At 43.9% G+C, this 25,804-nt stretch overlaps 2 protein-coding genes across 4 annotated transcripts in view; both read left to right on the top strand.

Moving 5' to 3' along the window:
• The window catches only part of LOC132762664 (cell surface hyaluronidase-like), a 71,158-nt gene extending 47,558 nt beyond the window's left edge, over positions 1 to 23,600 (top strand). For both annotated transcript variants that reach the window (XM_067471178.1, XM_067471179.1), the window contains one exon: positions 23,245 to 23,600. The gene's annotated coding sequence lies outside the window, so the exon portion shown is untranslated. The remainder of the gene's footprint in view (positions 1 to 23,244) is intronic.
• Positions 1 to 25,804, top strand: part of CEMIP (cell migration inducing hyaluronidase 1) — a 186,321-nt gene that overhangs the window by 50,635 nt on the left and 109,882 nt on the right. The gene's annotated exons all lie outside the window — the stretch shown is intronic.

Here is a 25,804-nt window from a genome sequence, read left to right as displayed (position 1 = left end):
CAGATGGCCATCCAGCCTCTGTTTCAAAGCCTCCAAAGAAGGAACCTCCACCACACTCTGGGGCAGAGAGTTCCACTGCTGAACAACTCTCACAGTCAGGAAGTTTTTCCTCATGTTCAGATGGAATCTCCTTTCTTGTAGTTTGAAGCCATTGCTCTGCATTCTAGTCTTCATGGAAGCAGAAAACAAGCTTGCTCCCTCCTCCCTGTGGCTTCCTCTCACATATTTATACATGGCTATTATGTCTCCTCTCAACCTTCTCTTCTTCAGGCTAAACATGCTCAGTTCTTTAAACCGCTCCTCATAGGGCTTGTTCTCCAGAACCTTGATCATTTAGTCACCCTCCTCTGGACACATTCCAGCTTGCCAATATCTCTCTTCAATTGTGGTGCCCAGAATTGGACACAATATTCCAGGTGTGGTCTAGTCTGAGTGAATCTTCTCCTTAGTGGTAAATATACACTAGTTTTAATGCGAGCCAAATTCGGCTTAGAATCATAGATTCACACAGTTGGAAGAGACCTTGTGGACCATTCAATCCAACCCCCTGCCAAGAAGTCACAACTCCTTCACATGATCCCTGGGGATTCTGGGAGTTGAAGTCCAAAACATCTGGAGGGCCAGAGTATCTCTAAGGCATCACTGAATGAGGAAAGAGAGGGAAGGAGACCATCTAACACAGGCATGGGCAAAATGTGGCCCTCCAGTTTGACTAAAACTCCCATGACCAACAGAAAAGACTGGAAGGGTTTGGTGGGCACTGACCTTGAGTATTGGAGTTGTAGTTCACCTACATCCAGAAAGCACTGTGGACTCAAACAATGATGGATCTGGACCAAACTTGGCATGAACACTCAATATGCCCAAATGTAAACACTGGTGGAGTTTGGGGAAAATAGACCTTGACATTTGGGAGTTGTAGTTAGAATCATAGAATCATAGAGCTGGAAGAGACCTCGTGGGCCATCCAGTCCAACCCTCTGATAAGAAGCAGGAAAATAATATTAAAAGCACCCCCAGTAGATGGCCATCCATCCTCTGTTTAAAAGGCTCCAAAGAAGGAGCCTCCACCGCACTCCAGGGTAGAGAGTTCCACTTCTGAACAGCTCTCACAGTCAGAAAGTTAGATGGAATCCCCTCTCTTGTAGTTTGAAGCCATTGTTCCGTGTCCTAGTCTCCAGGGCAGCAGAAAACAAGCTTGCTCCCTCCTATGACTTCCCATCACATCTTGATACACGGCCCTTATTATGTCTCCTCTCAGCCTTCTCTTCTTCAGGCTAAACATGCCCAGCTCTTTAAGCCGCTCCTCATAGGGCTTGTTCTCCAGACCCTTGATCATTTTAGTCGCCCTCCTCTGGACACATTATATAGCTTCATATTGTTCAAATTGGAATTTTTGTCACTCTTGGAATGGGAAGAAGGAAACAGACTAGAAATATCGTGGTCATTTGCACCTGGGTGCCACAGGTCTTTTATTTTATTAAGCCGAATGGGTGGAGATGGGAATTTTTAAAAGCCAGTGGCTGATTACTAACTATTTTTGGCACAAGGAAGAATGCAGAAAATGCTTATTTTGCAGAACCAGGAAGCATGATTGACATGTTTAATACTAATCTCCTCGTCCCGCTAAGCACAGCATGATAGCTTAATGGAGTTGTGTTTTGCCCCAGTGGACTTGGAGAGCAGGGGATGTGGATATTTTGGAGAGATATCTGGAAGAAATATTCAAGACTGGCTAGGAAAAGATCATAGGGGAAATGAAGAATGTGAACATTGGGATTTAAGCAGTTCTGCAGGTCATCTGTAAGGGCAATCTTCCCAAGCCTCCGCTCGTTATTTATTATGTGCATAATTCAGGTTGCTTACTGTATGTCTGTGTGTGTATTGGTATGCAATTTCACCTTAACTCTTTGTTGTGGAAGAAGCTGCCATGAAAGTGCTTGTTTTATCCAATCACATTTCTTCCTCCATTGTTTCCAGAAAAAAAATCAGTCTTTCGCTGTGTTTTGCATGCATACAATCTAGATCAGGGTAGCTTTGGAGGAAGCGGAAAAGGTTGTTGGGTGGCAAGTTTCAATGTGTTGTTGTTTATTCATTCAGTTGCTTCCAACTCTTAGTGATCTCCTGGAGCAGCCCAGGCCAGAGCTCCCTATTGGCTGTGGCCACCCCCAGCTCCTTCAGAATCAAGCCAGTCACTTCAAGGATGCCATCCATCCATCTTGCCCTTGGTCGGCCCCTCTTCCTTTTGCCTTCCATTCTCCCCAGCATCATTGTCTTCTCTAAGCTTTCCTGTCTTCTCATGATGTGGCCAAAGTACTTTGCCTCTGATATTCTTCCCTCCAGTGAGCAGTCAGGCTTTATTTCCTGGATTATGGACTGGCTTGATCTTCTCGCGGTTCAAGGCATTCTCAGCACTTTCCTCCAACACCACAGCTCAAAAGCATCTCTCTTCCTTCGCTCAGCCTTCCCTAAGGTCCAGCTCTCACATCCGTAGGTGACTACAGGGAAGACCATGGCTTTAACTATGAGGATCTTCATTGCCAGTGTGATGCCTCTACTCTATTTTATCGAGATTGGTCATTGCTCTTCTCCCAAGAAGGAAACCTCTTCTGATTTCCTGGCCTCAGTCTGCGTATGAGTAATCTTTAGACCTAGAAATACAAAGTCTGTCACTGCCTCCATGTTTTTCCCCTCTATTTGCCAGTTATCAGTAATTCTGGTTGCCATAATCTTGTTTTTATTTTGGTGTTTATCTGCAACCCAGCTTTTGCGCTTTCTTCTTTCACCTTGATTAGAAGGCTCCTCAGCTCCTCCTCGCTTTCAGCCATCAAAGTGGTATCACCTGCATATCTAAGGTTGTTAACATTTCTTCCAGCAATATTAACTCCAGCCTTGAATTAGTCAAGCCCTGCACATCACATGATGTGTTCTGCATTCAAGTTGAATAGGTCGGGTGAGAGTATACAACCCTGCCATACACCTTTCCCAATCTTGAACTGGTCGGTTGTTCCATGTTCAGTTCTGACTGTTGATACTTGGTTGTTGTTATACAGATTCATCAGGAGACAGACAAGGGGACTTGGTATCCCCATACCATCAAGAATTTGCCACAATTTATTATGAGCTGCACACACAGGCAAAAGCTTTAGAATCTATATAAATAAAAATGTAATGTTCGTTTGTGGGATTAACATAACTTGAAAAGCAGTGGACGAATTGATACCAATTTTGGACACAGTACACATATCAGGCCAACGAGTGACCATCACTCATAAAAACACTGAAAAAACACAGTAGAAGAGACTTAAAAAGCAAAAAAAAAAACCCCAAAATACATTACAACACATGCACAAAACCACACACACATATATACACACAAACACACATATGTTGCAAGTTCAAATCTGGGGAGCGACATGAGCTCCTGCTGTAAGCCTCAACTTCTGCCAACCTAGCAGTTCTAAAACATGCAAATATGAGTAGATCAATAGATACCACTTCAGTGGGAAGGTAAGGGCGCTCCATGCAGTTTTGCCGGCCACATGACCTTGGAGGTGTCTACGGACAATGCCAGCTCTTTGGCTTAGAAATGGAGATGAGCACCACCCACCAGAGTCGGACACGACTGGACTTCATGTCAGGGGAAAACCTTTACCTTTACCCTACACAAATATGTACACACAGAAAACACATATGTACAGATTGGACCACAGCAGTGTGTGGCAGGGGACAGCCAGTAGTCAATAAAACAGAAATAGAAGTTTTTCTGAACCTCCCTGCCAGCAGATATTGGCAATTTGGTCTCTCACCATATATATTTTTAAATGTGCCCTGCTCTTTGCTTAGTTGCATGTTTTGTAACATAACACATCCCTTTGTATACAAATCATGTCTCTACTTGTTGCCTCTGTTAGTGTGGCATGCTATATTTCTGTGGGGAAATCAATGGGCAGAGGAAGTGTCCTCACCTCTGCTTTTTGTTGACACCGAGTTCTGCTTTTGAACAAGCCGTGACAAATCATTGGCCTTCTTGGCAGAGGGGGCGTTCAGCTGTTCTCCCTCGATTACGCCTGCCTTGTTAAGGGTTTTCCTTTTCCTTTGCTTCCTAAGCTGTTAATCGCACACTGATTAAATTCTTTGCCAGTGATGCACTCTGGTGAGAAAGTGAAGAGAAATGGGGCAAGGCTTGAACGAGCCTGGTGCCAGCATGCCCAAAGTCAGGCCGCCCTTTCGTTTTCCTTCCCCCGCTTTTATGAGCAATCTTCTCCATGGGAAGGGATAGAGGAGGAGAAAGTCTTGGCAAACACAAGAGTTATTAGGCGCTAAGTGTTATGCCATCTGCATAAACCCCAAGCAGAAGCTGACTGTTCTACCTAAACCAGTGTTTCTCAACCTGGGGTAGGGACCTTGAGTAGTGGGAGTTGTAGTTCACCTACATCCAGAGAGCACTGTGGACTCAAACAATGGTGGATCTGGACCAAACTTGGCATGAATATTCCAAATGCCCAAATATGAACACAGATGGAGTTTGGGGAAAACAGACTTTGACATTTGGGAGTTGTAGGTACTGGGGGGGGGGGGTGTCGCAAGGGGGTGTCAGAGGGGTCACCAAAGACCATCAGAAAACACAGTATTTTCTATTGGTCATGGGGGTTTCTGTGTAGGAAGTTTGGCCCAGTTCTATCCTTGATGGGGTTCAGAATGCTCTTTGGTTGTAGGTGAACTATAAATCCCAGCAACTATTATTTATTTATTTATTTCACAGTTTTCTATACTGAGCTTCTCAACCTCATTGAGGGACTCAGCCCGGTTTCCAGCCATAAAAGCATATACACTCATTAAAATATCATATATCACAATTACAAAAACAACTTTAAAAACACTATATATAAAACTACAGTGGTCAGTCGTCCTATTAAGATGGATCTACATCAACTTCCATCCAGGGTCCTATGGTGTTGTCTCATTCATCGAAGGCCTGACTCCACATCTACACAACTACAATTCCCAGATAACGTCTATTTTCCCCAAAGTCCCCCAGTGTTCAAATTTGGCATATTGACTATTCATGCCATTTGGTCCAGATCCAGGTATGTAGCCGGGGGGGGGGGGGGGAGGGGGTCCAGATCCATCATTGTTTGAGTCCACAGTGCTCTCTAGATGTAGGTAAACTACAACTCCAAAACTTAAGGTCAATGCCCACAAGCCCTCCCAGTATTTTCTGTTGGTCATGGAAGTTCTGTGTGCCAAGTTTGGTTCAATTCCATTGCTGGTGGAGTTCAGAATGGTCTTTGATTGGAGGTGAAGTATAAATCCCAGCAACTACAACTCCATCGGATATTTACATTACAATTCATAACAGGAACAAAATTATGAAGTAGTAACAAAAAGTTATGAAGTAGCAACAAAAATAATTTTATGGTTGGGGCTCACCACAACATGAGGAACTGTATCAAGGGGTCACGGCATTAGGAAGGTTGAGAACCACTGACCTAAACTGTCAAGGAGTGTGTTTTTCTTGTATCATAGAATGATAGAGTTGGAAGAGACCTCATGTGCCATCCAGTCCAACCCCATTCTGCCAAGAAGCAGGAATATTGCATTCAAAGCACCCCTGACAGATGGCCATCCAGCCTCTGTTTCAAAGCCTCCAAAGAAGGAGCCTCCACCACACTCCGGGGCAGAGAGTTCCACTGCTGAACGGCTCTCACAGTCAGGAAGTTCTTCCTCATGTTCAGATGGAATCTCCTCTCTTGTAGTTTGAAGATCATTGTTCCATTGCATCCTAGTCTCAAAGGAAGCAGAAAACAAGCTTGCTCTCTCCTCCCTGTGGCTTCCTCTCACATATTTATACATGGCTATCATGTCTCCTCTCAGCCTTCTCGTCTGCAGGCTAAACATGTCCAGCTCTTTTAGCCGCTCCTTATAGGGCTTGTTCTCCAGACCGTTTATCATTTTAGTCGCCCTCCTCTGGACACATTACAGCTTCTCAATATCTCTCTTCAATTCCGGTGCCCAATATTAAAGTTTTTGGCATTCAGATGGAATCTCCTCTCTTGTAGTTTGAAGCCATTGCTCCATTGCATCCTAGTCTCCAGGGCTGCAGAAAACAAGCTTGCTCCCTCCTCTCTATGACTTCCTCTCACATATTTATACACGGCTATCATATCTCCTCTCATCCTTCTCTTCTTCGGGCTAAGCATACCCAGCTCTTTAAGCCGCTCCTCATAGGGCTTGTTCTACAGACCCTTGATCATTTTAGTCGCCCTCCTCTGGACACATTCCAGCTTGTCAATATCTCTCTTCAATTCTGGTGCCCAATATTAAAGTTTTTGGCATTGCAAAGGGATTGGCCGGTGACTGCTGGAATAATACCTTGGTTTTCCACCTAAATGTAACCTTTGGAGTTGGCCTCCAGCAATGTTTGCTCCCTCCTCTCTATGACTTCCTCTCACATATTTATACACGGCTATCATATCTCCTCTCATCCTTCTCTTCTTCAGGCTAAACATGCCCAGCTCTTTAAGCCGCTCCTCATAGGGCTTGTTCGCCAGACCCTTGATCATTTTAGTCGTCCTCTGGACACATTCCAGCTTAGAGTCAATATCTCTCTTCAATTTTGGTGCCCAATATTAAAGTTTTTGGCATTGCAAAGGGATTGGCCGGTGACTGCTGGAATAATACTTTGGTTTTCCACCTAAATGTAACCTTTGGAGTTGGCCTCCAGCAATGTTCAATGACAGGCCGAGCTTCTGCGAAGATGTTTAGAGTGGCTTGTAGGTCTTCTTCTGGATCCGAGGCTCACTGTACACATTGTTGGATGACAGTGATGTGGCAAAGATGACTGCCGACTTGAGATGCTTGCCTCTGAAATTATATTTAAAAACTTCTTGGAAGATTTTGAGGCTGTTTCGTGTGCCATGCAGTGCAGAAACTTTGCAGTGGTTTGCACTGAGCTCTGCTCCTCCAGAGACAAATATTTTGGGTGGAAATCAGAAACATAAAACACCTTTCAGGTACTAAAAGCTAAAATAGATAGCACTGCCAAGTGTACTGACCCATATTACTCAACTAGGCAACAAAGAGGGATTTGTCTTTCTCGCTGCTTGTTTTCTCCTTATTTTTTTCCCCAATTCGATTGGCAGCATCGTCACATTAAGTAAACAGATACTCTGTGCAGAATTACACTGTGATTTTCATTAAGGTTTTTTTAAACTATAAATAATTTATAAGAAGCTGCAACCACACACAGACCTTTAACGACACCCAGGCCATCTGTCAGTTAAGGTTTTTTCTTTGATTATCACCAGAGAAAGTAATGGAAAAAACCCACAACGTTCTACATTTCTACCAGCCGGGTTGCAATTTATTATTTATTTATTGAGTCAGAAGCAAATTGACAATACAGTTGTAATGTATAGAAAAACCACAAAGTTAAAAAACTTGGCATTATACTAAATTTCTTTGACCAGAAGCTAGCCACTTGGAGTGCCTCTGGTGTGGCTGTGAGAAGGTCCTCCATTGTGCATGTGGCAGGGCTCAGGCTGCATTGTAGTCAATGGTCTGTGGTTTGCTCTTCTCCACACTCGCATGTCGTGGACTCCACTTTATAGCCCCATTTCTTAAGATTGGCTCTACATCTTGTAGTGCCAGAACGCAGTCTGTTCAGCTCCTTCCAAGTCACTCAGTCTTCTATGTGCCCAGGAGGGAGTTTCTCATCCAGTCTCAGCCACTGATTGAGGTCCTGGGTTTAGCCTGCCACTTTTGGACTCTTGCTTGCTGAGGTGTTCCTGCGAGTATCTCTGTAGATCTTAGGAAGCTGTTTCTTGATTTAAGGCATTAACTTGCTGGCTGATATCCAAACAGAGGATGGGCTGGAGATGTCACTGCTTTGGTCCTTTCATTACAGGCTGCTACTTCCCGACGGATATCAGGTGGTGCAATACTGGCTAAAACACCACGCTAAAACAGTGGATGTGGCTCTTAATGAGACATGCCGCATTATCACGAGGTGTCTGCGCCCTACACCACTGGAGAAATTACACTGTCTAGCCGGTATTGCACCACCCGATATCCACTGGGAAGTAGCAGCCAATAGTGAAAGGACCAAGGCAGAGACATCTCCAGCTCATCCCCTGTTTGGGCATCAGCCAGCACATCAATGACTTAAATCAAGAAATAGTTTTCTAAGATCTACAGAGACACTCGCTGGAACACCTCAGCAAGTGAGAGTCCAAAAGTGGCAGGCTCAAACCCAGAACCTCAGCCAATGGCTGATACCAAATGAGAGACTCCCCCCTGGGCACACAGAAAACTGGGAGACTTGGAAGGCGCTGAACAGACTGCGCTCTGGCACCACGAGATGCAGAGCCAACCTTCAGAAATGGGGCTACAAAGTGGAATCCTCGACATGCGAGTGCGGAGAGGAGTAAACCACTGACCACCTGCTGCAATGCACCCTGAGCCCTGCCACATGCATGATGGAGGACCTCCTTGCGGCAACACCAGAGGCACTCCAAGGGGCCAGATACTGGTCAAAGGACATTTAATCAACTCCCAAGTTTGCACGCTCTGTCTTTTGTATGTTTGTTTGTTTGTTCTGTCAAAAATGTAATACAACTGTTTTGTTGCCTGACACGATAAATAAAGAACCTGCAAATAAATGGAAGCCATGAGCTACAAATATATATATATATGGGCAAGGGGGCAAATCAATGCAACCCTGTTCATTTCATGTTTGTCTTAATCTCATCTCATCTGAAGTGTTGGTTTTGTGCTAAACTTTAAAATAAAATGGGAAACATGGTCTATAAAAGACACAATACGCCTTCTGTGAGATGACAAAACCCACTGCTGTTAATTGGACCAATTTAGACCTGAGCAAGGCTTCTTTAAGTATAACTTAATCATCATTTAAACATGCATGGGTAAACTTGGGCCCTCCGGGTGTTTTGGACTTCAATGCCCATAATGCCTTACAGCCTCAGGCTCTTTCCTTTCCCCTCTCAGTTGCTCAAGCCAGGCTTTGAAGCTGCAAGGCCATTAAATGCTAATCAAGGGCACCAATTGCAACATTCACACGTGCCTCAAGCAGACAAGAGTTATTTCAGAATAGGAGGCAAGTGCGATTGGCAGAGACGAAGGACAGGGCCTTCTCAGTGGTGGCCCCCCAGCTATGGAACTCCCTCCCCAGGGATATTAGATTGGCCCCCTCTCTCCTGACTTTCCAAAAAAAAGTAAAGACCTGGCTCTTTGAGCAAGCTTTTGGGAATGCAGCGGAATAGATAACACGGAACTATGAATGATGGACATGGAATGACCAGATGATGTTACTGGATAATGTTTTTGACAGGATGACACCAATGATTATATGCTTTAATGGTTTTTATTTATGTGTTATATGGTAATGTTGATTGTTTTTAATGGCACTTTTATGAATGCCTGGCATCGAATTGTGCCAATCTGTAACCTGCCTTGAGTTGCCGTATGGCTGAGAAAGGTGGGCTATAAATATCGTAAATAAATAAATATTTCTCCCACAGTTATATAAACCTCACTTTCCTAGTTTCCAACAGACCTCACAACCTCTGAGGATGCCTGCCATAGATGTAGGTTAAATGTCAGGAGAGAATGCTTCTGGAACAAGGCCATACAGCCCAAGACACTCACAGCAACCCAAAGTTTAATTGTCTTTGGCAGCTTCCCGTAATGGCAGCTCACCCATTTCCCTTGATATAGGATGAGTGGAGATGTAGAATCATAGAATAACAGAGTTGAAAGAGTCCACATGGGCCATCCAGTCCAACCTCCTTACGCTATGCAAGCACAATCAAAGCACCCCTAGCAGATGGCCATCTAGCTTCTGTTTACAAGCCTCCGAGGAAGGACCTTCCATCAGACTTTGAGGGAGAGAGTTCCACCGTTGAGCAGCTCTTCTTACAGTCAGGAAGTTCTTCCTAATGTATTGTCGAAGGCTTTCATGGCTGGAATCACAGGGTTGTTGTAGATTTTTCAGGCTATATGGCCATATTTTAGAAGCATTCTCACCTGACGTTTTGCCTGCATCTATGGCAAGTATCCTCAGAGGTTGTGAGGTCTGTTTGAACTAGGAAAATTGGGTTTATATATCTGTGGAATGTCACAGTAGATGTGCTTTCCTGGTCCTTAGTGTTTACAATTTTTGTGTGTCTTGGAACAGTTTCTCCCTGTAGAGATGTTCAATGTATTGCCAAAGGCTTTCATGGCCGGAATCACTGGGGTGTTGTAGGTTTTTCAGGCTATAGGGCCATGTTCTAGAACAGTGTTTCTCAACCTGGGGGTCGGGACCCCGGGGGGGGGGGGGGTCGCGAGAGGGTGTCAGAAGGGTCACTAAAGACCATCAGAAAACACAGTATTTTCTTTTGGTCATAAGGGTTCTGTGTGGGAAGTTTGACCCAATTCTATGGTTGGTGGGGTTCAGAATGATCTTTGATTGTAGGTGAACTATAAATCCCAGCAACTACAACTCCCATATGTCAAGGTCTGTTTTCCTCCAAATTCCACCAGTGTTCACATTTGGGCATATTGAGTATTCATGTCAAGATCTTTTATTGTTTCAGTCCACTGTGCTCTCTGGGTGTAGGTGAACTACAACTCCAAAACTCAAGATTAATACCCACCAAACCCTTCCAGTATTTTCTGTTGGTCATGAGAATTCTGTGTGCCAACTTTGGTTCAATTCCATCTTTCAGAATGCTCTTTGATTGTAGATAAATTATAAACCCCAGCAATTAAACCTCCCAAATATCAAGTTCTATTTCCCCCCAAATTCCATCAGTATTCCAATTTGGGCGTATTGCCAAATGTGATCCAGTGAATGAAAATACATCCTGAATATTTACATTACGATTCATAACAGTAGCAAAATTACAGTTGTGAAGTAGCAAAGAAAAGAATGTTATGGTTGGGGGTCACCATGACACGAGGAACTGTATTAAGGGGTCGCGGCATTAGGAAGGTTGAGAACCACTGTTCTAGAAGCATTTTCTCCTGACGTTACGCCTGCATCTAAGGCAAGCATCCTCAGACGTTGTGAGGTCTGTTGGAACTAGGAAAAAAGTTCTTCCTAATGTTTGGGTGAATCTCCTCTCCTGTCGTTTTTTTTTTTTTTTTTTTTTTTGGTTAAAACTGTTTATTTTGATTATGGTACATAACAGAAAAGCAACCCATGGCAAATCAGATATAATCAGGTACCAAAATTTTTGACGTGTACATGCCTCTCTGCCTTATTCAATCAAACAGTTAATTTTGCAGTTAAGTACAAATTATTATCATTTACATATCTTAATACACATAAACTTGCTATTTCTAGCTGTTTTCCAGTGCTTTCAGTCAGAGCTTAGTATTAAATTTTTTCATAACATTCAGGAAATCAGCACATGGCATTTTACACACAAACCCCAGACCTTACACTCAACCCAAAACCCCTATCCTAAACAAACTAAACCCTCATCCCTACACCCGTGCACCCTTCACCATGACTTCCCGCACCGAAACACTATGAAGCCTTTAAGCCTATTTATCTGTCCTTATTCATGGTAAACCTAAATTCCTAATGGAGCTTCTCTATATTACTGACTCTCTATTCAGATATGCCATGGCCAACTTCCATTTTTCTAGAAAGTCCTCATTACTCTTATTCCTCTCCTGTCATTTGAACCCATGGTTCCATTTGGATCTAGTCTCCAGGGCAGCAGAAATGAGCCTGCCCCCTCTTCCTTAGGACAGCCTTTCAAATACTATATATAGAGGAGCTGGAGAGTGCCAAGTGCTGGTTGTTTTCTCTGAGTTACTCTTAGTCTTTACCCATTCCTGTTTTACCACTTTTTAAGGCATTCAGAGAGAATAATGGTACACTGAAACTGAAAATCAATCCGTGGAGAGGTCTCTTCTCAGAAGAAGCAGTCAGAGTGGTGTTTTCGCATTGCAGCTGTTACCCAGAACATTCATAGGATCCCTGAGTCATAAGTGTTTTGCAAATGGATCAGGAGCCAAAAAAGCTACTAAAGCAATTAATTTTTTGTTTTTTTTCAAATTGTAACCTTCCACTACTTGTTCTGGACAGACTTTTCAAGGTAGTATGCATTCCGGGAAGTTGTTTGCTGAGAACACTTCACTGCCTGAAAATTTTTGAGCTGTAGTTTCACAGCTGGGTTGTTGGTCCTGGCTAAGGGCTTATGCCTTTTGGTTCCATAACTCCCCATGGATATCAAAATCTGTGGATACTCGGGTCCCATTATATACAATGCCTGGGTAAAGTGGGTGTGCCTTATACAGAATGGCCAAATCAATGCATGAGTGATGAGTCCGTCCTGGGCCCGGTCCTGTTCAACATCTTGATTAATGACTTAGATGAAGGGCTAGAAGGCAGGATCATCAAGTTTGCAGACGGGACCAAATTGGGAGGCAGAGCCAATACTCCAGAGGACAGGAGCAGGATTCAAAACGATCTTGACAGATTAGAGAGATGATGGGCCAAAACTAACAAAATGAAGTTCAACAGGGACAAATGCAAGATACTCCACTTTGGCAGGAAAAATGAAATGCAAAGAAACAGAATGGAGTCCTTGTGGACAACAAGTTAAACATGAGCCAGGAATGTGATGTGGCGGCAAAAAAAGCCAATGGGATTTTGGCCTGCATCAAGAGGAGCCTAGTGTCTAGGTCCAGGGAAGTCATGCTCCCCATGCTCTATTCCGCTTTGGTTAGACCACACCTGGAATATTGTGTCCAATTCTGGGCACCACAATTCAAGAGAGATATTGACAAGCTGGAATGTGTCCAGAGGAGGGCGACTAAAATGATCAAGGGTCTGGAGAACAAGCCCTATGAGGAGCGGCTTAAGGAGCTGGGCATGTTTAGCCTGAAAAAGAGAAGGATGAGAGGAGACATAATAGCCATGTATAAATATGTGAGAGGAAGCCATAGTTCCAACAGACCTCACTACCTCTGAGGATGCTTGCCATAGATGCAGGCAAAACATCAGGAGAGAATGCCTTTAGAACATGGCCATATAGCCCGAAAAAACCTACAACAACCCAATAATAATAATAATAATAATAATAATAATAATAATTATTATTATTATTATTGCAGCTGACTCCCAGCCAGCTGTGCCACAGTCCCGGTGGCCTAAAGACCAAGACAAAAAGAAAAAAAATTGATGATGGGACAAAACCTGGGATCTCTGGCATTCAAGGGAATGTTGTTGTTTTCAAAGTACCCCCCCCCCCACTCCCGTTTTCACAACCCACGTACAGCACATGTGCCTGTTTATGCGTCCCAAAGCTGAGTTATGAACTTTTAGTGCTTCTGTGGTACAAACGATGATAAAAACCTAGCTAATAATAGTAATGGCAACATATGTTTGTCTGCAATGCAAACCACATGTTTGTAGTTAATGAAAAAAACAACAACAGCTCACCATATGGAGGGATACAGTAGAATTATCTGCTGAGGTTGGGGGTGGGAGGGGGGGGGTGTACATTGTGTCCTGACGTGTTCTCTGCATTGCTTCACTCGAGCCTCATCGTTCGTAGCTGTCAGTTTGGGAGCTAAAAATAGAATCCCGGGTTGTATATTTAGATCTCATCATTGGCCCGTCACGTTTTGGAATGGATTTTGCACCTTTTACAGTGGAAACTGGGAAAGAATTGTTTTCCCTAACTGCACGGAATGTATCTTCCCATTGTGTAAACAGATTGTTTACCAATGTTCTGTTTTATCATACAAGTTGATTCATAACAACATGTTGGAAATGTCTGGTTTTTAAATACTCCGTTCGTTGAGTCTCTTTATTTCCAGTTTTTGACTTTGGTCTTCCAGGGTTCAGTGGCTTCTCCATGGAGTAAATATTCGCTTTTTTACTTTCTTCAAGTCCACTTTGCATAGCTTGCATAGCTTCATCATTAGAGGTTAGTTTCCATTCACTTTTCTGGGCAAGTGTAATGGCTAAAAGAATGTCGCAAATGAAGATGTGTCCTTGGCTCTAATTATGATTTTCTCGGGAAATCTCGAGGGTCAACCACATTGTGATATGATTCACATGTTTAACTGGGGCAGGGTTTTGTTTTTTGCTTGGTTTTCCCATTTTACTAACTGGCTAAGACCACATTGTAGAAGATCATAGAATTATAGAATCATAGAATTGGAAGAGACCTCCTGGGCCATCATCCAGTCCAACCCCATTCTGCCAAGAAGCAGGAAAATTGCATTCAAAGCACCCCCGACAGATGGCCATCCAGCCTCTGTTTAAATGCTTCCAAAGAAGTCTCCACCACACTCTGGGGCAGAGAGTCCCACTGTTGAACAGCTCTCACAGTCAGGAAGTTCTTCCTAATGTTCAGTGTCTAAGATTGTGTGATGTACCAGTGAATAATGTGTGCAGATCCCAGTGAGGTGGCCTTTTGCAGTTGGCAGATGATAATCTTGTCAGCGCCAATTGTGTTTAAGTGCAGGCCAAGGTTTTTAGGCACTACACCCAGTTTGCCGATCACCACTGGGACCATCTTGACTAGATGTGCCAGAATCATCGTTGTCTTCTTCTTCTTCTTCTTCTTCTTCTTATTATTATTATTATTATTATTATTATTATTATTATGTTAACAATGAAACATATTTGGAAGTGGCTTTGTTTTGAATGAGGACAAAGACCATTCCATCCTACAAAAGATCTGCCCTGAGCGGTGCTAGAACTGGCTTCTTGATATGGATTGCCACAACGGCTGCATTGTTAGTCTCTTTTGGGAAGCGCATTGTTTGGAGATGATCTCTTGCTCTCCGAAAGGGAAACAATCATTCTGTACGCCATGAGCTTCCCAAATTACAATTGTCCAGAATTGCTACCCTTCAACTATTTGCTTAAGGGTTTAGGTTTTGGGAAGATAATTGCCAAGTTGGGTCATATTAAAGCAGTGGTTCCCAACTTTTTTTGACCAGGGACCACTTGACCAGTGACTATATTTTAGTTCTTGTGATCCACGGACCACAGGTTGGGAACCATTGTATTAAAGGCATGTTGTTGTGCCTCCAAACTATGGATAGCTTTTGGGGAGAACCATACTAACACACAGTTCTGATGTAAATACTCTGCTGTCTCTAGACAATTGCTTCATGCTTCCAAGGAAGTACTCAGCAGTTACCCCTGAATGTAGGCATTCCATCCTATGTATTCATTCTTTCATCTGCTGGATATGGATCCTTCTGTAGCCAAAACAGGACTGGAGGTGTGGGGGAGAAAGAACAGATGCCGACAAACCTCATGTTTGCAGAAATGTGCCAAAAAAGGGGAAAGTTATGAGGGAGTTAACCCCAAAATAGTCCTAGAGGAACGGAAATACTTTATTGGTACAGAAAGGGCCAATGGGATGGAGTATTCCGGGAAGAGCAGCTGGAAGCATTTTCTTTTCTACTGTCAGCCACAGCGAGATCCTACGGGATTTAGTTATTTACCCGTAGGATCAAAATATTTTATAGTATTTAGTTAATTTTGCTAATCTTTGTGTCATGCTAACCATGCTTGTCAGCTTTACAACTTCCCAAGGCATCAAGTTCCATAGATGAATTCAAAACTATTATTTTCTGTATAATTACAGGTTGCATTCACTAGTACACCTTCAATTAAATATGTTCTCATTGAGATTTAGTCCACAAGGAGGGCAGATGTGGCCTTTGTGTAATTTGCCTTTTCAGTTGACATGTGTGCATTAATTCTACAGTGCAGATTCACCCTAAGTCACGGCAGATGGAAACGTAAACATAGAAAGTTGCCTGCAACTTTGGAGTTAAACAGAATGCTTGGGGCCTCACTAAACTACAAATCCTAGGATGCTGTAGCATTGAGCAATGGCAATTAAAGGGGTATGAAACTGCATTAATTCTACAGTGCAGATGCACCTAAGTCACGGCAGATGGAAATGTAATTATTGAAAGTTGCCTGCAACTTTGGAGTTATGGGTTTCTTTCCCACCAAACAGAATGCTTGGGGCCTCACTAAACTACAAATCCTAGGATGCTGTAGTATTGAGCAGTGGCAATTAAAGGGGTATGAAACTGCATTAATTTTACAGTGCAGATGCACCCTAAGTCGTGGCAGATGGAAACGTAAACATAGAAAGTTGCCTGCCACTTTGGAGTTATGGGTTTCTTTCCCACCAAACAGAGTGCTTGGGGCCTCACTAAACTACAAATCCTAGGATCCTGTAGCATTGAGCAGTGGCAATTAAAGGGGTATAAAACTGCATTAATTCTACAGTGCAGATGCACCCTAAGTCACAGCAGATGGAAACGTAAACATAGAAAGTTGCCTGCAACTTTGGAGTTATGAGTTTCTTTCCCACCAAACAGAATGCTTGGGGCCTCACTAAACTACAAATCCTAGGATGCTGTAAAGTTGCCTGCAACTTTGGAGTTATGGATTTCTTTCCCACCAAACAGAGTGCTTGGGGCCTCACTAAACTACAAATCCTAGGATGCTGTAAAGTTGCCTGCAACTTTGGAGTTATGGGTTTCTTTCCCACCAAACAGATGCTTGGGGCCTCACTAAACTACAAATCCTAGCATGCTGTAGCATTGAGCAGTGGCAATTAAAGGGGTATGAAACTGTGTTAATTCTACAGTGCAGATGCACCTAAGTCACGGCAGATGGAAACGTAACTATTGAAAGTTGCCTGCAACTTTGGAGTTACGGGTTTCTTTTCCCCTGCTTTTGTTTCCTACACCAGTTACCCAAGTTGAAAGTCACAGCTCTTTCCTGGCAGCCCGTGGATCCCTTTTCCATGTCTCATCCATGGCCTAGTTTCTCTTGCCAGGTGTTTCTGCCCCCACGTTTCTAAGTAACAGATTAGAATTAGAGGTTCTGCTAGACTAGACTAGACTATAAAACTTGATGGTAGACTGTCCCACCCTTTAAAAACAAACAAATAGTTGTCAATATGCATGCTGAATCCTTTTTGACTTAGGGTGCATTTACACCAGGTATGGGCGAACTTGGATCCTCCAGGTGTTTTGGACTTCAACTCCCATCATTCCTAACAGCCTCAGGCCCTTTCCTTTCCCCCCTCAGCCGCTTAAGCGGCTGAGGGGGGAAAGGAAAGGGCCTGAGGCTGTTAGGAATGATGGGAGTTGAAGTCCAAAACACCTGGAGGGCCCAAGTTCTCCATACCTGGTCAAACTGCATTAGTTCTGTAAATGCACCCTTAGTTTGATGTGTTTTCAGCCGCACCGTTGGATCCCCTCCATTCCTCCTCTGTTCCACATTCTTTGTGCTTTTCTCTGTTGCCACATGAACATGAAACAACAGAGATTTATAGACAAAAGTCTTGGCTGCGGGCAGAAGCAGGTCAAATAACTTGAAAACAGCTTTTGCATCCAAGCCATTCCAAAATAGTTCAGTACCAAACCGAATCCAAATGCTCTTTAACGCTATTGCATGACTCACTATATACTTTCCCCCCACCTCAACCACTGTTTATTAATAACTACTAATTAACAAAATGTATCAGAGTCATTGTGGTGTTTTAATAAGCTCAGTATTGGACTATGTCTCTCGCAGAGCCAAGTCTGCATCCATGGTTTGCTGTCCTTGCAAGTCACAAACTCCCAGCGTCAAGAGGAAGGCGCTGGCTGGGAAACAATGGGCACAGAGTCCTTGATAAAATTTCCACAGCAAGTTTCCAGTCCTTTCCCAGTAAGGATTTTCTCTCTGGCCCCTTCTACACTGTCATAGGTAAAGGTAAAGGTTTTCCCCTGACATTAAGTCCAGTCATGTCCGACTCTGGGTGTTGGTGCTCATACAGGTACTTTGCAAATCAATCCAGTTACAAGTAGATTTGAAGTAGTTTCGTCCGCAAAGTCTGAAAGCATACATCTGAAGTCTAAGCATACCATTCTAAAAATGGAGTCTGAGCCCTGAACAAACCCATTTCTGATCCCATGGTTTGCAGCCCCTCCCACAACAAAAGAGTTAAGGAAAACTGAGGAAGGCACTGGCTGGTAAACAATGGGCACAGAGTCCTTGATAAAAATTTCCACAGCAAGTTTCCAGTCCTTTCCCAGTAAGGGTTTTCTCTGTGGTCCCTTCTACACTGCCATAGGTAAAGATAAAGGTTTCCCCCTGACATTAAGTCCTGTTATGTCTGACCCTGGGGGTTTGTGCTCATACAGGTACTTTCCATATCGATCCAGTTACAAGTAGATTTGAAGTAGTTTTGTCCATACACATCTGTTCCTACAGAAGTCTCTAAGCATACCGTTCTAAAATGGAGTCTGAGCCCTGAACAAACCCAGATCTGATCCCATGGTCTGCGGCCCCTCCCACAACAAAAAAGTTAAGGAAAACTGAGGAAGGCACTGGCTGGGAAACAATGGAAACAGAGTCCTTGATAAATTTTCCACAGCAAGTTTCCAATCCTTTCCCAGTAAGGATTTTCTCTCTGGCCCCTTCTACACTGCCATAGGTAAAGGTAAATGTTTTCCCCTGACATTAAGTCCAGTCATGTCCGACTCGGGGTTGGTGCTGATACAGGTACTTTGCATATTAATCCAGTTACAAGTAGATTTGAAGTAGTTCGTCCATACAGTCTGAAAACATACATTTGAAGTCTCTAAGCATACCTGGATCTGGCCAAGGTGGTCTACGCCTTAGTCACCTCTAGACTGGATTACTGCAATGCACTCTACGTGGGGCTGCCCTTGAAAACGGCTCGGAAATTTCCGATGATCCAACGGGCGGCAGCCAGGTTGTTAACCGGGGCTCCTTACATGGAGCGGTCAACCCTCCTGTTCAAGGAGCTCCACTGGCTGCCATTCATCTACCGGATCCAATTCAAGGTACAGGTTCTTACCTACAAAGCCCTGAACGGTTTGGGACCCGCCTACCTGCGTGACCTCATCTCTGTATACAAACCCACGCAATCTCTTCATCTGGAGAGGCCCTGCTCTTGATCCCACCACCATCGCAGGTGCGATTGGTGGGGACGAGAGAGAGGGTCTTTTCGGTGGCGGCCCCTCGACTCTGGAACTCACTCCCTAAGAACATCAGGCAGGCCCCAACCCTGGGAGTCTTTAGGAGGAGCTTGAAGACGTGGCTGTTCCAATCTGCCTTCCCAGAATAATGATCCCATAGCACTTTGTCTTCCAAAGCACTTTACACTTTTAGGTCTGCTTGTATGTCCTTCCACAACCGCCACTATCACCTTTTCATCCATGCATCAGCGTTATTTCCAATTTTAATTTTACATTTGGCCTTCCCACAGTTTTAAGTGTATGTTGTCTTATTGATAATGTTGCATAATATTGTCTATGTTTTTATTTTAATTGCTTGTATTGTTGTGATTATTGCTTGTATTGTTGTGTTTGGGCTCGGCCTCATGTAAATCCAGAATGCTCTTTGATTATAGGTGAACAATAAATCCCAGCAACTACAACTCCCAAATGACAAAATCATAATTTTTTGAGTGATGGACACTCCTTGTGTTGTGAGACTTATGTTGCCAAATTTGGTGTGATTTCGTTCATTGATTCTGTTGTTTTTAGGGTACTCATTATGCACAGAGCATTTATATATATATAGATATGTGTGTTTTGTGCGTTGGCATATCTTTGTCCCTGACAGTTGAGACATACCTTGGTACATCAGTCTAACAGCTGAGAAACCTAGGTGGTTATCTTTGTATAGGCATGGACCTGGAAACAGCCTCCTCAAAGACTGAGTAAATACAGTCAGGTGTCCCCTAGGCAATGTTTCTTGTAAACGGCTAATCTTTCCAACCCGAAAGCATCACTTTACAACATTTTTTTAAATTGGAATTAAGAGGCGCTGATTATTTGGCAGGTGACTTCCAGTAATGGATAAATTCCTCAGCGTGGTGTTTAATACCACCATGTCATTCATGACTGGGACAGAGTCTGAAGGGATGATCACATTCAGCCCTATTCTTTGAATATTTTCCCAAAGAGCGAGGGGCACGCATTCCTAACTGGATCATCACAGCTGGGTTAATTAATCCCCTGGCAATTTCTGAGCAAGTGGTATTTGCCCTTTCTTTCTTTAATTACATAGCTTTTTGGGAGGGAGGGAGAGTCCATTGCATTCTACTTGGGAGGTGGTTGTAGCAGGATATGGAGAGGATATGTTTGCAGGATAATTACAAAGTCTTGTCGAAGGCTTTCATGGCTGGAATCACTAGGTTCTTGTGGTTTTTTTCGGGCTATAGGGCCATGTTCTAGAGGCATTTCTCCTGACGTTTCGCCTGCATCTATGGCAAGCATCCTCAGAGGATGCTTGCCATAGATGCAGGCGAAACGTCAGGAGAAATGCCTCTAGAACATGGCCCTATAGCCCGAAAAAAACCACAAGAACCTAATTACAAAGTCTACTTTTCTTCTTGCTCTTTCCCTAAAGGCTCCAGATCTGTCTGATCTCAGAACCTAAGCAAGGTCAGCCCTGGTTAGTTACTTACTTACTTAGGTGATCCCTCATTGTCCAAGTAGGATAGTCTTCCAAGATCAGTGTACTGGTGGTGGGTCCGTAGGTGGCTGTGGAGTCCTTGACCTGCATGTTCTTCCGCAGTGAACATGCAGTGAACATATTCTTGACCTGCATGTTCTTCCACAGTGAGGGCATCGGTTTCCAGGTGGAAGGTGGTCTTGGTCGGGGTTGGCTTGATGCACCTTCCTTTTGGCACGTTTCTCTCTTTCACCCTCCATCCGTGCCTCTTCAAATTCTACAGCACTGCCGGTCACAGCTGACCTCCAATTGGAGCGCTCAAGGGCCAGGGCTTCCCAGTTCTCAATGTCTATGCCAGAGTTTTTAAGGTTGGCTTTGAGCCCATCTTTAGATCCCTTTTCCTTCCCACCAACATTCAGTTTTCCATTTTTGAGTTCGGAGTAGAGCAACTGCTTTGGGAGATTTTGTTTTTTGTCGTGTTAGGAGCGACCTGAGAAACTGCAAGTCGCTTCTGGTGTGAGAGAATTGGCCGTCTGCAAGGACGTTGCCCAAGGGACGTCCGGATGTTTTTGATGTTTTCTAATCCTTGTGAGAGGCTTCTCTCATGTCCCCGCATGAGGAGCTGGAGCTGATAGAGGGAGCTCATCCACCTCTCCCCGGATTTGAACCTGCGACCTGTCAGTCTTCAGTCCTGCCGGCACAGGGGTTTAACCCACTGTGCCACCAGGGGCATCTGGACAACGTGGCTGGTCCAGCAGAATTGATGGCGGAGGACCATCGCTTCAATGCTGATGGTCTTTGCTTCTTCCAGCATGCTGACGTTTGTCTGCCTGTCTTCCCAAGAGATTTGCAGGATTTTCCGGAGGCAGCGCTGATGGAATCGTTCCAGGAGTTGCATGTGACGTCTGTAGACAGTCCACGTCTCAAAGGTGTATAGCAGAGTTGGGAGGACAATAGCTTTATAAACAAGCACCTTGGTATCCCTACGGATGCCCTGGCCCTCAAACACACTCTGCTTCATTTGGAAAAAAGCTGCACTCGCAGAGCTCAGGCAGTGTTGTATTTCAGTGTTAATGTTGACTTTTGTGGAGAGGTGGCTGCCAAGCAGGGGTGGCTCAACCCATTACGCAAAGTAAGCCTTTGCAGTATAGTTGATTTTGCCCGGGGGCACTCTTGAGGCGCTCTTGGGGGAAAATAGACCTTGACATATGCGAGTTGTAGTTACTGGGATGTATAGTTCACCTAAAGTCAAAGCGCATTCTGAACTCCACCAGTGATGGAATTGAACCAAATATGGCACACAGAACTCCCATGACGAACAGAAAATATATATCAGTGATTGGTTGGGCGGGGGGGGGGGGGGGGGCAAAATACTGTTTGCTTACCGTTGAAAATTACCTAGGGCTGCCTCTGCTGGCAAGGTAATGGAAATGGTCAACATTTTCTAAAGTTACACCATTAAGCCCTGGTTAGTACTTAGACGCAAACCACCAGTGCATTTCCAGGTGTTGTGAACTATATTTTGGAAGAAGGAATGGGCAAAACCACCTCTGAGTATTCCTTGCCTAAGAAAACCTTATCAAATTCACAGGGTTGCCATCAGTCAGAAGGCAACTTGGAGAGGTTGGTTAACCTATGCATCAGGCCTGAGCAAACTTGGGCCCTCCCTCCAGGTGTTTTGGACTTCAACTCCCACAATTCATAACAGCCTCAGGCCCTTTCCTCCTCCCCCCGCCCCCAGCCGCTTAAGCTTGTAATAAGTATTTATCGTGTCATCAGCAACTATACCATTGTATTACATTTCTAACAGAACAAAACAAACAAACAGATAAAAAAACACAGATTTTGCAAACTTGGGAGTTGATTAAATGTCCTTTGACCAGTATCTGGCCACTTGGAGTGCCTCTGGTGTTGCTGCAAGAAGGTCCTCCATTGTGCATGTGGTAGGGCTCAGGTTGCCTTGCAGCAGGTGGTCAATGTTTTGCTCTTCTCCGCACTCGCATGTCGTGGATTCCACTTTGTGGCCCCATTTCTTAAGATTGGCTCTGCATCTCGTGGTGCCAGAGCGCAGTCTGTTCAGCGCCTTCCAAGTCGCCCCATCTTCTGTGTGCCCAGGAGGGAGTCTCTCATTTGGTATCAGCCATTGATTGAGGCTCTGGGTTTGAGCCTGCCACTTTTGGACTCTCGCTTGCTGGAGTGTTCCAGCGAGTGTCTCTGTAGATCTAAGAAAACTATTTCTTGATTTAAGTCGTTGACCTGTTGGCTGATACCCAAACAAGGGATGAGCTGGAGATGTCTCTGCCTTGGTCCTTTCACTATTAGCTGCCACTTCCCGGCGGATGTCAGGTGGTGCAATACCGGCTAAGCAGTGTAATTTCTCCAGTGGTGTAGGGCGCAGACACCCCGTGATAATGTGGCATGTCTCATTAAGAGCCACATCCACTGTTTTAGCGTGGTGAGATGTGTTCCACACTGGGCATGCATACTCAGCAGCAGAGTAGCACAGCGCAAGGGCAGATGTCTTCACTGTGTCTGGTTGTGATCCCCAGGTTGTGCCAGTCAGCTTTCGTATGATATTGTTTCTAGCGCCCACTTTTTGCTTGATGTTCAGGCAGTGCTTCATGTAGGTCAGAGCACGGTCCAGAGTAATAAGTGATGATAGATTATTTGCTCAACTTTACAATAGTAATCATATTTATCTCTCCCTCTCACCATCTCTCTCTCTCTCTCTCTTTCTTTCCCTTCTTTCCTCATCCCAGGCAATATTACCATACTTATTATGATGCTTTGGGTATAAAGGAAATCCCAAACCCTCTTGGATTGCAATCCATAGCCAAGCTGCTCATCAGACATCTGCTTCTCTCCAGTAATATGTACGTCTGAGACTGAGGGAATATATGGATGCTCAGCTGATACGACAACATTTAAAGACTGTGTTGGACTAAGGAAGGATGTTAGTCTCATACCCTGGACATGGGCATAATGGGACCTTCTGTGTCCATTGCCTTATCTGCAGAGAGGGAGCCTATCTCCGACATTCTTCTTGTTATCAGGAAACAGCGTTTGTACAGTAGCTTCTTTTTACAATGAATAAAAGATATTCTGATTTCACAAACTGGGGGCGGGGAGTACAATTTTTGTTTGTTTGTTTGTTTCCCGGTTTGGAACACAACACATTTGCAAGTCTACACACTGGGGTCAAACTCTGAGTTCTTTACAGGAAATTTCCAAACACATCTATCTAAAGGTAAGATATGGTTAATTCAGTGGGACTTACCGCACCATATGAGATAGTGTTCGTTTGCATGGTGCATTGTTTCTCAACCTGGGGGTTGCAAGGGGAGTGGCAAAGGAGTCTACAAAGACCATCAGAAAAGACCGTATTTTCTGTTGGTCATGGGGGTTGTATGTGCCAAATTTGATTCAATTCTATTCTTGCTGTGGTTCAGAATGCTTTTTGATTGTTGGTGAACGACAATTCCCAAATATCAAGGTCTATTTTCCCCAAACTCCACCAGTGTTCACATTTGGACATATTGTGTATTTGTGCTAAGTTTGATCCAGATCCATCATTGTTTGAATCCACAGTGCTCTCTGGATGTAGGTGAACTATAACTCCAAAACTCAAGGTCAGTGCCCACCAAACCCTTCCAGTATTTTCTGTTGGTCATGGGAGTTCTGTGTGCCAAGTTTGATTCAATTCCATCGTTGGTGGAATTCAGAATGCTCTTTGATTGTAGATAGGCTATAAATCCCAATAACTTCAACTCCCAAATGACAAAATCAATCCCTCCCCCCAACTGCACCAATATTCAAATTTGGGCGTATTGCGAAGGGCGGTGTATTTTATTTATTTATTTATTTGCTGTATTTGTATACCACCTTTCTCAGCCAATTGGCGACTCAAGGCGGTTTCCAACAAATCAGTATACATAAAACATAATATAGATAAAAAACATTAAACAGTATAAGACAATACAACAGCAATAAAAACATCATCATCAGCGTCTCATTATTCTCAAGCATTGTCCAATTCCATTGTCAGGTCATTTGATTTCCTATATCAGCTACTCTGTATTTGTAAACGCTTGCTCGAATAGCCACGTTTTAACTTGCCTCCGAAATGTCAAGAGGGAGGGAGCAGATCTGATCTCCTTAGGGAGGGTGTTCCATAGCTGAGGGGCCACCACTGAGAAGGCCCTATCTCTCATCCCCGCCAAACGTACTTGTGACGACGGCGGGACCGAGAGCAGGGCCTCCCCAGATGATCTTAAAGTCCTCAGTGGTTCGTAAGGGGAGATATGTTCTGACAGGTAAGTTGGGCCGGAACCGTATACAAATACAGCAAATAAATAAATAAATAAATAAATATTTGTGCCAAATGTGGTCCAGTGAATGAAAATACATCCTGCATATCAGATACATTACGATTCATAACAGTTGCAAAATTATAGTTGTGAAGTAGCAACGAAAATAATATGGTTGCGGGTCACCACAACATGAGGAACTGTACTAAAGGGTCACAGAATTAGGAAAATCGAGAACCCCTGCAGGGCCGTAGCCAGAGATGGGGGGTTTCAAAGTTTTAACCCTGCCCTGAAATGTGTCAGGTTAAAAAAGAAACCTGGTTTACTCATAACTTGGTTAACCAGTTAAAATTCTTGACTAAACCAGGTTTTTTTGGGGGGGGGGGTGGTTAGAATCTTTTTTTGGGGGGGGGGGGGTAGAACCCTTAACCTCCTCCGCTCTCACTACAGCCCCATAGTAATACAGATAGCCATACCAACCTATTGGTCACCGATGCATTCAAGATTACAGAAGGAAAATAAATTACTGCAAGCAACGTTTGCCATGACATTAGGCAATGTGAGTTGTCCTTACCCTTGATTTTGAGTTTTATAGAAGAGGAACAAACATTTTGTTTTTACTGCTAGGGAAGGTGCTTATATTTTCAGCCTTAATGCCAAAATAACTTGACAAGGTGTGAGTAATATAAACCATGATGGGGGATAGGTATCATCTGCTGATTTTCTGAAATGACTTCAGCTGAACAGGCAAGCGCTTGCTTTCTCTCTCAATAGAGCTTGCAATTAGCTGTCTTTCAAGAGGATTTCCCACTCTTATTCATTTGTTTCTCTCTGTAATATGGGACTAAAGAGGGAATGTGTTTGTTGTGAGGCATGCAAGATGCTGTCCAGCCATCTCTATTGGACTGCTTTGCTTTGTAGAATTCAATGTAGCAAGATGCTCGACTGGCCTCCTATGCAAGCACTGGCCAGATGCAAATCTGCTTAACTTAAACAAGGTGGGTGTCTTGAG

The sequence above is a fragment of the Anolis sagrei genome, chromosome 9 (assembly GCF_037176765.1).
Source record: "Anolis sagrei isolate rAnoSag1 chromosome 9, rAnoSag1.mat, whole genome shotgun sequence".
Classification (NCBI taxonomy): Eukaryota; Metazoa; Chordata; class Lepidosauria; order Squamata; family Dactyloidae; genus Anolis; species Anolis sagrei.
This window is presented reverse-complemented; position numbering and strand designations above follow the sequence as displayed.